General features: G+C 45.6%; 1 pseudogene; it reads right to left on the bottom strand.

The window, feature by feature from the left end:
* Positions 1 to 9,660: 9,660 nt before the first annotated feature.
* The window catches only part of LOC124798788, a 131,660-nt pseudogene continuing 126,553 nt past the window's right edge, over positions 9,661 to 14,767 (bottom strand).

Here is a 14,767-nt window from a genome sequence, read left to right as displayed (position 1 = left end):
CAATTTAGTATTGGAGGGCAGCGTGGAGGGTAAAAATTGTAGAGGGAAACCAAGAGATGAGTACACTAAGCAGATTCAGAAGGATGTAGGTTGCAGTAGATACTGGGAGATGAAGAAGCTTGCACAGGATAGAGTAGCATGGAGAGCTGCATCAAACCAGTCTCAGGACTGAAGACCACAACAACAACAACACGCTCCAGCATACAGTCCACATCTTGCACCATCGGGATTTCATCTGTTAGGACACATGAAGAAATTCCTGGCTGGCCAACGCTTTGGGACAGATGCGGAAGCGAAACCAGCAGTCCGCAGTTCGATGTACTCCAACCCAATGGAATTCAATGGAGAGTTCATATTGCAACTGGTACCACGATGAGAGGAATGTTTCCAAAACAATGGGAACTATATAGAAAAGTAGCTAAAAAAGTTCATTTGTGATTTTTTGTTACTTGTTAAACGTTTTAGTAATAAAAGTGCTGTGCGTAATTTTGCGATCTTTCCTCTACATATAGTATACCCGTCGATTACCTCACATCGCACTTTTCAGTTCTGAGCGCATACTGAGCACATAAAGAAGACTAAAACAATAAGAGTTTAACGCCAACAATGATGTGCGCACTTCATTCGATTTCTTCGTGCTGAGGGATTCCATATAATTTCAAGCAGCTCACGTAACGTAACTGTCATGCATGACGCCAAAGAGCGTGTATGCTGCAGGAGCTTTGAAGTATGACGTACAGACATTCATGACACAGGCACTCAGGGAAGGAAGCGTCTGTCAACCGAAGACGTTGTTCAGTTAGTGGGTCAGGCGATTTTAGTGAATCATCTACGAAGGGAATTCAGAACAAACGAAGAGGATTGCTGTTATCACGCATTGCCCTCCTTCATGAAAATTCTCTGCCGCACACCGCAGCGTGCGGGAGTTTGGTCGATGTGGATGTGGATGTGTGTTATTAACAGACTACATACGTAGGTTGGTACTTAAATAGTGGCAATACTGCTGTGGAGACACTGTGCAATGGAATCTACTATTGTCGCCGATAGCACACGCTGCTGACATACCTACCTTATCTCCGAGCAGCACGACAGCGTCATCAAGATCTTCAAGAGACGTGCGGGAAATCAGCATTGCCGTACAGAACAGCGGTACGTTGGGTAAAGGCCTTCAACGAAGGTCGGCAAATGGACTCGCCCGTCCCACGTTACCGGCGTGCGCACAATCGAGGGAAACACATTCACTTATGAGCGAGCAGTCTAACGTAACGGTGTCATCAAGTTTTCGAAACAGGAACAACGGAGTTGGATCAAGATTGAATGTGTCAGAGGTCGTACAGCACGACAGCGTCATCAAGATCTTCAAGAGACGTGCGGGGAATCTGCATTGCCGTACAGAACAGCGGTACGTTGGGTAAAGGCCTTCAACGAAGGTCGGCAAATGGACTCGCCCGTCCCACGTCACCGGCGTGCGCACAATCGAGGGAAACACATTCACTTATGAGCGAGCGGTCTAACGTAACGGTGTCATCAAGTTTTCGAAACAGGAACAACGGAGTTGGATCAAGATTGAATGTGTCAGAGGTCGTACAGCACGACAGCGGTATCAAGATCTTCAAGAGACGTGCGGGGAATCTGCATTGACGTACAGAACAGCGGTACGTTGGGTAAAGGCCTTCAACGAAGGTCGGCAAATGGACTCGCCCCTCCCACGTCACCGGCGTGCGCACAATCGAGGGAAACACATTCACTTATGAGCGAGCGGTCTAACGTAACGGTGTCATCAAGTTTTCGAAACAGGAACAACGGAGTTGGATCAAGATTGAATGTGTCAGAGGTCGTACAGCACGACAGCGGTATCAAGATCTTCAAGAGACGTGCGGGGAATCAGCATTGCCGTACAGAACAGCGGTACGTTGGGTAAAGGACTTCAACGAAGGTCGGCAAATGGACTCGCCCGTCCCACGTCACCGGCGTGCGCACAATCGAGGGAAACACATTCACTTATGAGCGAGCGGTCTAACGTAACGGTGTCATCAAGTTTTCGAAACAGGAACAACGGAGTTGGATCGAGATTGAATGTGTCAGAGGTCGTACAGCACGACAGCGTCATCAAGATCTTCAAGAGACGTGCGGGGAATCTGCATTGCCGTACAGAACAGCGGTACGTTGGGTAAAGGCCTTCAACGAAGGTCGGCAAATGGACTCGCCCGTCCCACGTCACCGGCGTGCGCACAATCGAGGGAAACACATTCACTTATGAGCGAGCGGTCTAACGTAACGGTGTCATCAAGTTTTCGAAACAGGAACAACGGAGTTGGATCAAGATTGAATGTGTCAGAGGTCGTACAGCACGACAGCGGTATCAAGATCTTCAAGAGACGTGCGGGGAATCTGCATTGCCGTACAGAACAGCGGTACGTTGGGTAAAGGCCTTCAACGAAGGTCGGCAAATGGACTCGCCCGTCCCACGTCACCGGCGTGCGCACAATCGAGGGAAACACATTCACTTATGAGCGAGCGGTCTAACGTAACGGTGTCATCAAGTTTTCGAAACAGGAACAACGGAGTTGGATCAAGATTGAATGTGTCAGAGGTCGTACAGCACGACAGCGGTATCAAGATCTTCAAGAGACGTGCGGGGAATCTGCATTGCCGTACAGAACAGCGGTACGTTGGGTAAAGGCCTTCAACGATGGTCGGCAAATGGACTCGCCCGTCCCACGTCACCGGCGTGCGCACAATCGAGGGAAACACATTCACTTATGAGCGAGCGGTCTAACGTAACGGTGTCATCAAGTTTTCGAAACAGGAACAACGGAGTTGGATCAAGATTGAATGTGTCAGAGGTCGTACAGCACGACAGCGGTATCAAGATCTTCAAGAGACGTGCGGGGAATCTGCATTGCCGTACAGAACAGCGGTACGTTGGGTAAAGGACTTCAACGAAGGTCGGCAAATGGACTCGCCCGTCCCACGTCACCGGCGTGCGCACAATCGAGGGAAACACATTCACTTATGAGCGAGCGGTCTAACGTAACGGTGTCATCAAGTTTTCGAAACAGGAACAACGGAGTTGGATCAAGATTGAATGTGTCAGAGGTCGTACAGCACGACAGCGTCATCAAGATCTTCAAGAGACGTGCGGGGAATCTGCATTGCCGTACAGAACAGCGGTACGTTGGGTAAAGGCCTTCAACGAAGGTCGGCAAATGGACTCGCCCGTCCCACGTCACCGGCGTGCGCACAATCGAGGGAAACACATTCACTTATGAGCGAGCGGTCTAACGTAACGGTGTCATCAAGTTTTCGAAACAGGAACAACGGAGTTGGATCAAGATTGAATGTGTCAGAGGTCGTACAGCACGACAGCGGTATCAAGATCTTCAAGAGACGTGCGGGGAATCCGCATTGCCGTACAGAACAGCGGTACGTTGGGTAAAGGCCTTCAACGAAGGTCGGCAAATGGACTCGCCCGTCCCACGTCACCGGCGTGCGCACAATCGAGGGAAACACATTCACTTATGAGCGAGCGGTCTAACGTAACGGTGTCATCAAGTTTTCGAAACAGGAACAACGGAGTTGGATCAAGATTGAATGTGTCAGAGGTCGTACAGCACGACAGCGGTATCAAGATCTTCAAGAGACGTGCGGGGAATCTGCATTGCCGTACAGAACAGCGGTACGTTGGGTAAAGGCCTTCAACGAAGGTAGGCAAATGGACTCGCCCGTCCCACGTCACCGGCGTGCGCACAATCGAGGGAAACACATTCACTTATGAGCGAGCGGTCTAACGTAACGGTGTCATCAAGTTTTCGAAACAGGAACAACGGAGTTGGATCAAGATTGAATGTGTCAGAGGTCGTACAGCACGACAGCGGTATCAAGATCTTCAAGAGACGTGCGGGGAATCTGCATTGACGTACAGAACAGCGGTACGTTGGGTAAAGGCCTTCAACGAAGGTCGGCAAATGGACTCGCCCGTCCCACGTCACCGGCGTGCGCACAATCGAGGGAAACACATTCACTTATGAGCGAGCGGTCTAACGTAACGGTGTCATCAAGTTTTCGAAACAGGAACAACGGAGTTGGATCAAGATTGAATGTGTCAGAGGTCGTACAGCACGACAGCGTCATCAAGATCTTCAAGAGACGTGCGGGGAATCAGCATTGCCGTACAGAACAGCGGTACGTTGGGTAAAGGCCTTCAACGAAGGTCGGCAAATGGACTCGCCCGTCCCACGTTACCGGCGTGCGCACAATCGAGGGAAACACATTCACTTATGAGCGAGCAGTCTAACGTAACGGTGTCATCAAGTTTTCGAAACAGGAACAACGGAGTTGGATCAAGATTGAATGTGTCAGAGGTCGTACAGCACGACAGCGTCATCAAGATCTTCAAGAGACGTGCGGGGAATCAGCATTGCCGTACAGAACAGCGGTACGTTGGGTAAAGGCCTTCAACGAAGGTCGGCAAATGGACTCGCCCGTCCCACGTTACCGGCGTGCGCACAATCGAGGGAAACACATTCACTTATGAGCGAGCAGTCTAACGTAACGGTGTCATCAAGTTTTCGAAACAGGAACAACGGAGTTGGATCAAGATTGAATGTGTCAGAGGTCGTACAGCACGACAGCGGTATCAAGATCTTCAAGAGACGTGCGGGGAATCAGCATTGCCGTACAGAACAGCGGTACGTTGGGTAAAGGCCTTCAACGAAGGTCGGCAAACTGTGGCAAACATGCATCGGGCAGGTCGTCCTAGCGTCTCTGAAGAAGAAGTGCATGCTGTTGCCGCGTTAGTGGACAGTGACCGACGCCATACAATTCGTGAGCTCGCCCACGAAACCGGATTTACGCATACGACTGTGCTTCCCATGCTGAAAGAACGCTTGGGCATGCGAAAAATTGCATCACGATGGGTTCCACATGACTTGAAGAAAATGCAGAAATGGATGCTTTACGACGCTGCACAGACGTACTTGGAACGCTATGAGCGCAAAGGAGAGGCTTTCTTACGCCGTATCATAACACTGGACGAGACATGGGCCACATCGTACGAGCAAAAACTGAAAAGCCAGTCCGACAAATGGTGTCATTATGCGTCATCGCGAAAGTCGAAATTGCGTCAGAGCCCCAGTATGGTGAAAGTTATGGTGATTCTCGTGTACGACTGTGATGGTGTTATCCTAACGCATTACGATCCTCCACGGCAAACTGTCCATGCGCGGTATTACTGTTCGTTTTCGGAGCATCACCTGCGACCAGATTTTTAAAAGAAGCGCGACACTGTCTTCGCAACCCACCCATCATTTTGCACGACAATGCGCGGGTGCATACAGCCCAAGCTGTGGCTGCTCTGTTCGGTCGGTGGGGCTGGGAAGTACTGTACCATCCAGCATACTCCCCGGACTTAAGTCCTTGTGACTTTGATTTGATTCCGAAGATGAAAGAACCACTTCTTGGCATTTGCTTCAGAACTGTTCCAGAGATTCGACAGGCAGAAGACCGCTCCATTCGCACCATCAACAGAACAGGCTCTGCTAACGGTATACTACGCCTTTCACATCGCTGGCAAGGGGTTCTACACAACGCCGGTGACTACTTTGAAGGACAGTAACAGGAGAAAACACGTAACTCTTTTTTTATGGGTTGTGAATAAATATTTGCCACTATTTAAGTTCCAACCCTTGTATCCGATCCGTAGAAGCCGTCTAACTCCCGACTAGATGAAATCTTTTTAGATCTTGATTCAGCGACAACTTGGAGCCGTAATCGAACTTCTTATTACACTTTCGCTATACATGAAACAATAGATTAGTAAATATCATGCGTCTTCGTTAGGCTGACTTCCTATTCACACTATGACATCCAAAAAATTAAACAAAATGCTTTTGCACAACAGATTCAGTGTATCTAATGACATTACTGATGCATACTATGTTAGAGTCGGTCACAACTAAGTAAGCTTGTTCTATATATGAAGCTAATAAGGGATTTTCCTATTAATTAAATGGCTTTATTTTTGAAATTCGAAAATAAAATAACAGAAAATCTCTATCGGTCTCAAGTTTGCAATAGAGACATTCCTGCGTCGTTTCCGACGGGGAGTGTGTGATCACCCAGAATACAGGTCGGGCTTGTCATTCTCTGATTTCCATCTCTTTCGGCACATGACAAGTCGGCAGCTTTGGTAGAGACAGTGAATTACATGTCAGCGTAGCCAATTGGCGGAAATCACAGGCTGTTTGTTGCCTTCTATGACGAGGGTACTGAGAAGTTGGTACTACACTACAAGTTTCTAAAATACCTTCCGCTCCAAAATATTCTTGGTTGCAATTTATTCTTTTATTAACGCAGAGAGTCGTTTTAGGGTTTTTAAAATGGTTGTAAAAATAAAATTTTAAGAAAATCATAAGGGATGACCCACGAAGGTGAAACACGTTGTTAATAAGAGAATGAATTGCAACCAAGACTGATTTTAATTCAAACAATTGTCTAAGTCGGAATACTGCCTATGTAGAGAAGTGGCTGGAGGTCGTGACTAAATGTTGCAAATAAAACGTTTTTGATTTCCACTGTGGTTTCCATTTCATGGCTGATCGGACCATGAGAAACAAAATTCTTCGTATATCTGTCTCAACCTGATTACTGTATTCACACTTTCATTTCCCTCTACGATTTTTACGATCTCACACTTTCCTCAATTACGAAATTGACGTTTCCCAGATGCCTCGCGATGTGTCCTGTCATTCTGCCTCTTCTTCCAGTCAAGTTGTGCAATAAATCTCTCTTTTGCCAGTTACAGTTGAGTAACTCCTTATTAGTTATTCGATCTACCGGTCTGATTTCCAACGGCCGTCTGTAACAAGAAATTTCAAAAGATTTTTTCTCTTCTCGTCTGAACTGCTTATCGTCTGTGGTTTACTTCCTAACAAGGCTCCACACCAGTTAAATACCGTCAGATAAGATTTGCTGATACAAGTTCGCAGCTTCTGTCTCCACGGACGAGAGTCGCGGGTTCGACTCCTGGAGATTTTCTCTGCTGTAGTACTGGCTATTTGAGTTGCCCTCATCGCTTCATCTCATCAACATCGACGCGAAAATCGACGAAGTCACGTCACATAGAATGAATTACAGTATGGGGCCGAACAACCCCCAGGCGGAGTCTCCTGTCCAATAATGTCATATCATTTCATTTTATATCCTAACAGATAACTTTATGAGATGTTAATAAATTCGTCTTTACCGTAAGCGCTGTATTATTACTCTCCGTCTGCATCACCTGATCTTCGGCCATCATTAGTTATTTTGCTGCCTAAGTACCAAAACTGATTTCCTACTTAGTGTCTCATTTCCTAATCTAACTCACTCAGCATCGCCTAATTTAATTCGACTACATTACCAATGTTTTGTTGAAATTTCGTCTAACAATATCTTCTGAGGACCATTCCATTAAATTGATCTTCCGCGTGATTAGCTGTCTCAGACAGAATTACAGTATCATCAGCAAAACTCAGCGGTTTTATTTCTGGCCATTAAACTTTAATTCCAAATTTCTCCTTGGTTTCCTATTTCCTTGCTCAGCGTACTGATTTAATTACATCGGTGACATGATGTAACCGTCTCTCAATAACTTCTCAACTACTGCTTTCCTTTCGTCTCCCACGACTCCTATATTTACACTCGGGTGTAGATGCTGTAGATAAACTATCGCTCCCTGTACTGTGCGCCTACCACCATCACACGTTTGAAGAATGTAGTTCCATGTAAAAGTGTCGAAAGTTTCCTGAGTACGTTTCTTTAACGTGCAAAATTTTTGAAATTTTGACATTTCAGTTACACGACCATCTAAGGTCGACGAAACTCGTCTGGCAGTGTCCATCCACCGCTCTGGAGTCTGAAGATGACTCTATGAAAGAATCGAAACCGGTCACTCACTCTAATAAATAAATAAAATTGCGATCAAGACTGTTTTAAATTTTACTCTTTTACATGTCTCCGTAACAGAGGTTGTAGAGTCAGTAAAGCCTTGCGTATGCCTACATTTGTTCGAAACTACAACGTATGTTCCCTGAGGCCAGCAGCTTCCAGTTTTCCATTCTTCTATGAATAAAGCATGTCAGTAATTTACAGCCATGTCCTATTAAACTGATTGTGCCCTAATATTCGCACCTGTCGGCACCTGCCTTCTTTCGAATAGGATGAATTACGTTCTTCTTGACATCTGAGGATATTTCTCTGTCTTAGACGTCCTGCAAACCAGCTAGAATAGTTTTGTCAATGCTAGCTCTCCCAAGGATCTCAGTAATTTGAGGTCATGCCATTTCCTCCAGGAGAAATTTTTCCATTTAGGTCTTTCTGTTCTCTGTCAGATTATTCTTTCAGTATCATACCTTGCATCGACAAACACAAACCCGCATGCAACCAGTAAACTAAACAGGGTAAAAACGTTAAAGATCATTGTGCAAGATTTACAGTCACTCAGTTGCATTGGAGCCGACGCGACTCTGTCCTCTTAGATAATTCCCCAAAATCATACACGGGACAGTCCTGAACGACACGTGGAAATCACAGCTTGGAGAGAACTCCCAGCCCCAGCTGAGGAGCTAAGAAAGGAAGGAAAGAAGGATGATTAGGATGTAACTTCCGGTCGACAGCGATGTCATTAGAGACAGAGCACAAGCTAGGATTAGCTTGAGACGAGGAAATAAATCGGCCGTGCTCTTTGAAAGGAACCACACTGGTGATTGCCTGTGGATATTTTGGGAAATAAAGTAAACTTAAATCTGGATGGACGCAGATTTGAATCATTGTCCTCTAGAACTCTAACTACTTACTGCGCCACCTCACTTGGTAGCTATGGAGAGATACAGCTGTTTGCGTCGTACAACATACATCTTGGTTGACTTTGCGACAAATTATGGTATAATTTTGCACTATTTTCATAAATAAAAGATCGATTGCGACCCTTCCACCTATTCCTAGGCAAGTGGTTCAGAAGAAATGTCCTTTGCTCGCCCTAGCCTAAGGTTTCTAACTTAAAATTTGGTTGAGATATAACAGAAATGTTCGTGTACCACATGAAATTATTTGAAATGGTCCGTCTCTTTCACATCGATCGTTATCAGCCTTCTTCTTATTATTCAAATTTTCGTATACGCTTCCTGTGTAAGGAATTATCCGCAGCATTACTAACATTTGTTGGAAGTCAGGGACACCTTTTATTCGCAGTGACATAATAGGTTTTATGGAGCCTAACGTGTATGAACTAATCCCACAAAGTCGGATATGTGAGCACTGCTCAACCTTTTTACCGACAGTTCCTTTGAAAAGCACTCTGAAGAAACTGAAGTTTCGCAGTCGACGTACAAGGCTGAAATACCTCGATTTACTTAATCTGTTCCATCCAGACAATGTTCTAATCAATATTAATTGATATAAACGCAATGATACCTGACGAGATGCAATATCAGTATATAAGACCTATGGCTTGTTTGGGGCCACAGATATGACGTCTGTCATAATAAATGAAATCACCTGAGGCGAGCGTGTACCATTAGGCAGTTTGGACGGTTGCTGGCAGTGAGCGCCTGATGATTCCATTCTATTAATTAATGTGGTGGTTACCTGAGGTGAAACAGTAATGCGGGGCTATACATTTTATCGTAGTTTCATCTGAACTGCCAAATCAAAGAGATAGCACTCGCACATTGCTTTGGTTTTATGCCATGTATTTCCCCCACACGTATACACCATGAGGCCGTACTAGAACGGCTGATGTTTTGAGTACTTTTCTAGTACTTGTTTCAGACGGAACTGTAAGTCTTCTTCTCGGGGAGTGTTCTCAGTTATAGGAAGCGCCAATTCCTCATCATAGTGGTAGTATCATCTCAATTTTGATTTAAAATACCCTTGATCATTTCAAGATGGGTGCAGCTGAATTCATATTCTGGATACAAAAATGTAGCTATCACAGCAGCTTTTGAATGAGTATGTATGACTGCCCCAGCATTACGAGCTGTATATGAACACATGAAGAAAGGTGTGCACAGGCTTCCTTTTAGTTTCTTTTCAGGACGAGGCAGCTCAAGATCTTGGCCCTCCATATCAATAACAAAAAGATCATCTGGCTGAATGAGTTCCTCCTGAACAACACAGGGTGTAATGTAAAACTTGCAACAGTATTTGAAAATCAGCAGAAACGTTGTATTTAGCCGTGAACCTGCAGTCTCGGACAAATCAACGACCTCCAGGTAGCTATAAATAGCACACGGTCGTTGTGGATTCCAGAATCCTCTGATCGGAGCGTATTTTGCATTGACAAAACAAGAAAGTATAGGGCTTTGTTAGTGTGGCGCCAGGAAAATTGGAGACAAAGTTTGATTTGTGATTGGTAAGAAGCCTTACTGTAGTAAACAGCTACGAGACAGAAAGCGCTGGCTCTTAGGTCTATGAAGGTTCTAAGACAGGATGACAAGATTTTAGTCAGATTACGTTCTGCATGAAGAGAGATTGGTTGTTCCTCATTCTTGCCTGTAATCGAGGGTGGACTTGCTGTCTACTTAGGTGAGATGATGTGGTGTTGTACACAATTTATCGATTCCAGAAACACCTACCATGACCTCTTGTTCCTTTCCTCTGTCTTGGTGAATCGCGTTGGTTATGTGATCCACCCGCTTCTGGACGCTGTCTCTGTGTACAAAACAACTTGTTGGCTGTACAACGTCCAGTTTGGTGTGCTAAGCATCCATCGAGAGGGGCATCCTTTCAGGGACAGCTTTACCTGAGGGGTAGATCCAGATATGGAAGTGGTCATTCGAATGAAAATCATCGACCACTTCCCACTGAACAGCACCGAGAAGAGCAGAAGAAAAGGTCTATGGCGGAGAATTATGTTACTGCAGTGCTAAATTGTGTGTTGCTGCCTGAAACAAGAAAGTACAACTCTTCTGACACAACGAGGCCTTCAACAAGCCGACTACTGAGGGAAATTGATGTAGATCACCGTAAAACATTATGTATATTAAAATTTCCTACAAAGAAGAGTGGTTGGGGAAGTTGTGTTTTGAGGTCATAAAAAGCCTCTCTTTCCAAGACTTCGTCGGGTGGCAGGTACATATTACGAAGTGTAATTTTGTAGAGAATGTGCACTTTTATAGCAACTACTTGAATATCTGTTCTGATAGAGATGTAAGTGGAGTGGTAAGAGTCATCCAAAAAGATGGCCACTCTGGTCACTCCATCTTTAGTCGTGCTCGCACCGAGTTCAAGGATTCAGTGGTGATTGTATCCAATGAGCGCAGGGGTGTCACTAAGTTCAAACTGTTCCCTGAAGAGATAGACATATGGGTGTCCTCTATGCAGACAGCTGAACACGTCTACATGTGTTCTGAAGCCGTTAAAGTTCCATTTTATCTTAGTAGGTATTAACCAGTGAGGTTTATGTCTTCGCCTTTCTCTTCTGAGTGTAGAAAAACAGATTTCATAAGGGAGTGACCTGAGCGGGCTTGAACAGTCACTTAAGCAGCCTCAGTGTGCATGATCGAGTCGTTAGAATTTGAGAGTTTATGTATCTTACTGTCTGCGTACCTCGATTCCTCCTTGTTGACGTTACACTTCCTCTTGGTCTTCGCTTTGGGATCTGAAGATAACTATTTAGGCTGAGGCAAACAGTTTTTTAGTAGTTTCCCTCCTAATGAAGTATCTGCGACGAGTGCTGAAGTGGCGCTTATCATTGAAATTGGTCTGGTGTCACCAGTAGTTTCATTCAAATTTTTTTCCGGTTGTACATTTGTAAGAACTTGTATTTGTGCCGGAAACTATTGCTGACGCCTGTCTGGGAGCACTTATTCATTCATTTTTCTTCATGAGTGCTGCAGCAAACGTTGTCGTAAAGGTTGAGAGATTTGTATATCTCCTTCACTTCAGCGTGTAGTATGAGCTTTGTCATATTCAATTTCAGGAGTTTCATTTCTTCCCTGAATGCCATACACTCTTTGCTCCATGATAGATGTTGACATAAGCAATCGTCACAGAAGTCAGGGGAGGCCTGCCTCGGGCATGGATGTGTGTGATTTCCTTAGGTTAGTTAGGTTTAAGTAGTTCTAAGTTCTAGGGGACTGATCACCTCAGAAGTTAAGTCCCATACTGCTCAGAGCCATTTGAAGCCATTCGGGGGAGGTGCAGGTAGTTCCTTCAGCATTGGCGGCTATGGCATGCTTACACACACATCCAGATCTTCACACTCTACTGAAGTGTACCGGAATTTCTGCCAAGTGAAACACTTCACATGATTGGGAACTTATTATGGTCCGGCTTCTAGCGTTATAAACCCAGCTTAAACGTAATATGGCAAAAGTGGCGAATCGGATGTCAAGGTGAACGATTCTGTTTTTTCCATTATTCCACTCACTAGACGCATTGCATTTCGCACTTAAATGAGCCTTTCGTCAGCCCAGTCCTCCTTAAACTTAGTGTTATTCACATGAAAAGTATCACAGCACGTGGCTGCTTCTTGACTGCAGTTAATTACACTGGAATGCGATACTGACTCAATAGTTTTGACTTCAGGTGGTTGGTTGTTTGGAGTGATGTCGTTGTTTCTGCCAGTAATGCTTCATTGCGTAGCAGCTTAATAGATTTTAGGGTTGCAGCCAAACCGTCGAGTCCTTTTTGTACAGGGAAGGGTAATACTTTCTCGAAAGCGTATTCTTCTCTGCTTATCACAATAAAGACATTTTGAAACACTGGGCGTGCCTGTTACGTTATATTACTTTCATTTTAGATTATGACTGCACTGGAGGCTGCCCTCTCAAGTTGTCTTTGTTGCATGGCTGTTTTTAATGTCCAGTGGACCACCTGAACCATTGGGAGTGATTGAGAATTCGAGGGCGCCATGGTGTTCCCACGAGTCTCTAGGGGAACCATCACCCCACCCAAGCAACTCCCCACGGTCCTGGGTAAGCCTTAAACAACTGAAATGCAGCAGGGTCTCCAGAGGTTTCCCACTAAGGACCATTCCACCTCAGTAGCCATCCACCCCATCAGCACATAGCACACATCGAATTCAAGGATTTCCTTGCAGAGGTCTGTATCATCTCAAGGTTTGTATCATATCACTATCCATGTGCTTAAGCCAAGGTCCCTGTCCCCAGTCACACACAAAAGCTCATGGAAGGACCTCGTGATATCCCCAGAGTTAACGTCACAGAGGACTGGCGGCGCTCACCAGCCACAGCTAAGGAAACCTGTGTTCGGAAAACACATACCCTGTCAACGATGGTTGACCTCCATCAGGGGCTCGCCAGTTAGAACAACTCTGGGGACACGTTTGGTTTATTGAGAATACCATAGGTGATGTGAGCATTACGCACCACCACCACTCCCTGCTCCTTTAGTTCTTTCTTTCTGGTACTGTGTAATAATGGAGGCCATATACATTGAAGCGCCAAAGAAATGTGTAGAGGCACATATATTCAAATACAGATATGTAAACAGGCAGAATACCGTGCTGCGGTCGGCATCGCTCAAAAATGGCTCTATGCACAATGGGACTTAACATCTGAGGTCATCAGTCCCCTACACTTAGAACTACTTAAACCTAACTAACCATAGGACATCACACACACCCTTCACGAAGCAGGATTCGAACCAGCGACCGTAGCAGCAGCGCGGTTCCGGACTGAAGCGCCTAGAACCGCTTGGCCACAGCGGCCGGTATGGTCGGCATCGCCTTTATAAGACAAGTGTCTGCCGCAGTTGTTAGATCGGTTACTGCTGTAACAATGCCAGGTTATCAAGATTCAAGTGAGTTTGAAGGTGGTGTTACAGTCGGGGCACGAGCGATGCGACACAGCATCTCCGACGTAGAAACGAAGTGGGGACTTTTCTCGTACGACGAGTGTACCGTGAATATCAGGAATCTGGTAAAACATCAGATCTCAAACATCGCTGTGGCCGGAAAAAGACCTGCAACTACGGGACCAACGACGACTGAAGAGAATCATTCGACGTGACAGAAATGCAACCCTTCCCCAAATTATTGAAGGTTTCAGTGCTGGGTCATCAGCAAGTGTGAGTGTGCAAACCATTAAGCGAAACATCATCAATATGTGCTTTCGGAGCCGAAGGCCCACTCGTGTACCTTTGATGACTGCATGACACAAAGCTTTATGCCTCGACTGGGCCTGTCAGCACTGACAGCGGAGTGTTGATAACTGGAAACATGTTACCTGGTGGGACTGACACGGGCAATTCCAGCAGCACAATGCGACACCCCACACGTCCAGAATTGCTACAGAGTGGCTCCAGGAACACCCTCCTGAGTGTAAACACTTCGTTGGCCGCCAAACTCCGCATCTGGGATGCCTTGAAACCTAATGTTCAGAAGAGGTGTCCACCCCCTCATACTCTTACAGATTTATGGACAGCCCTGCAGGACTCATGGTGTCAATTCCTCCATTAGTAGGTCAAACATTAGTCGAGCCCATGCCGCGTCGTGTTGCAGCACTTTTGAGTGCTCACGGGGCCCTATACGATATTAGGCAGGTGTACTAGTTTCATTGGCTCTTCAGTGTATATTCTTACAGCGGATAATGTAATCAATAGGAACTCAGCATTAAAATAAAGTACACCCTCGAATCCCGTGTTTCCTGCAATTGTCTGTGGATGGAATCGAGCTTTTCCGACAATAGTTTCACCGCAACATAGCGGATGGCCCACCTAGCAACAATATTGGTTTCTTTCCTAGCAACAATAGCAATTGGCA

The sequence above is a fragment of the Schistocerca piceifrons genome, chromosome 5, assembly GCF_021461385.2.
Source record: "Schistocerca piceifrons isolate TAMUIC-IGC-003096 chromosome 5, iqSchPice1.1, whole genome shotgun sequence".
Classification (NCBI taxonomy): domain Eukaryota; kingdom Metazoa; phylum Arthropoda; class Insecta; order Orthoptera; family Acrididae; genus Schistocerca; species Schistocerca piceifrons.
This window is presented reverse-complemented; position numbering and strand designations above follow the sequence as displayed.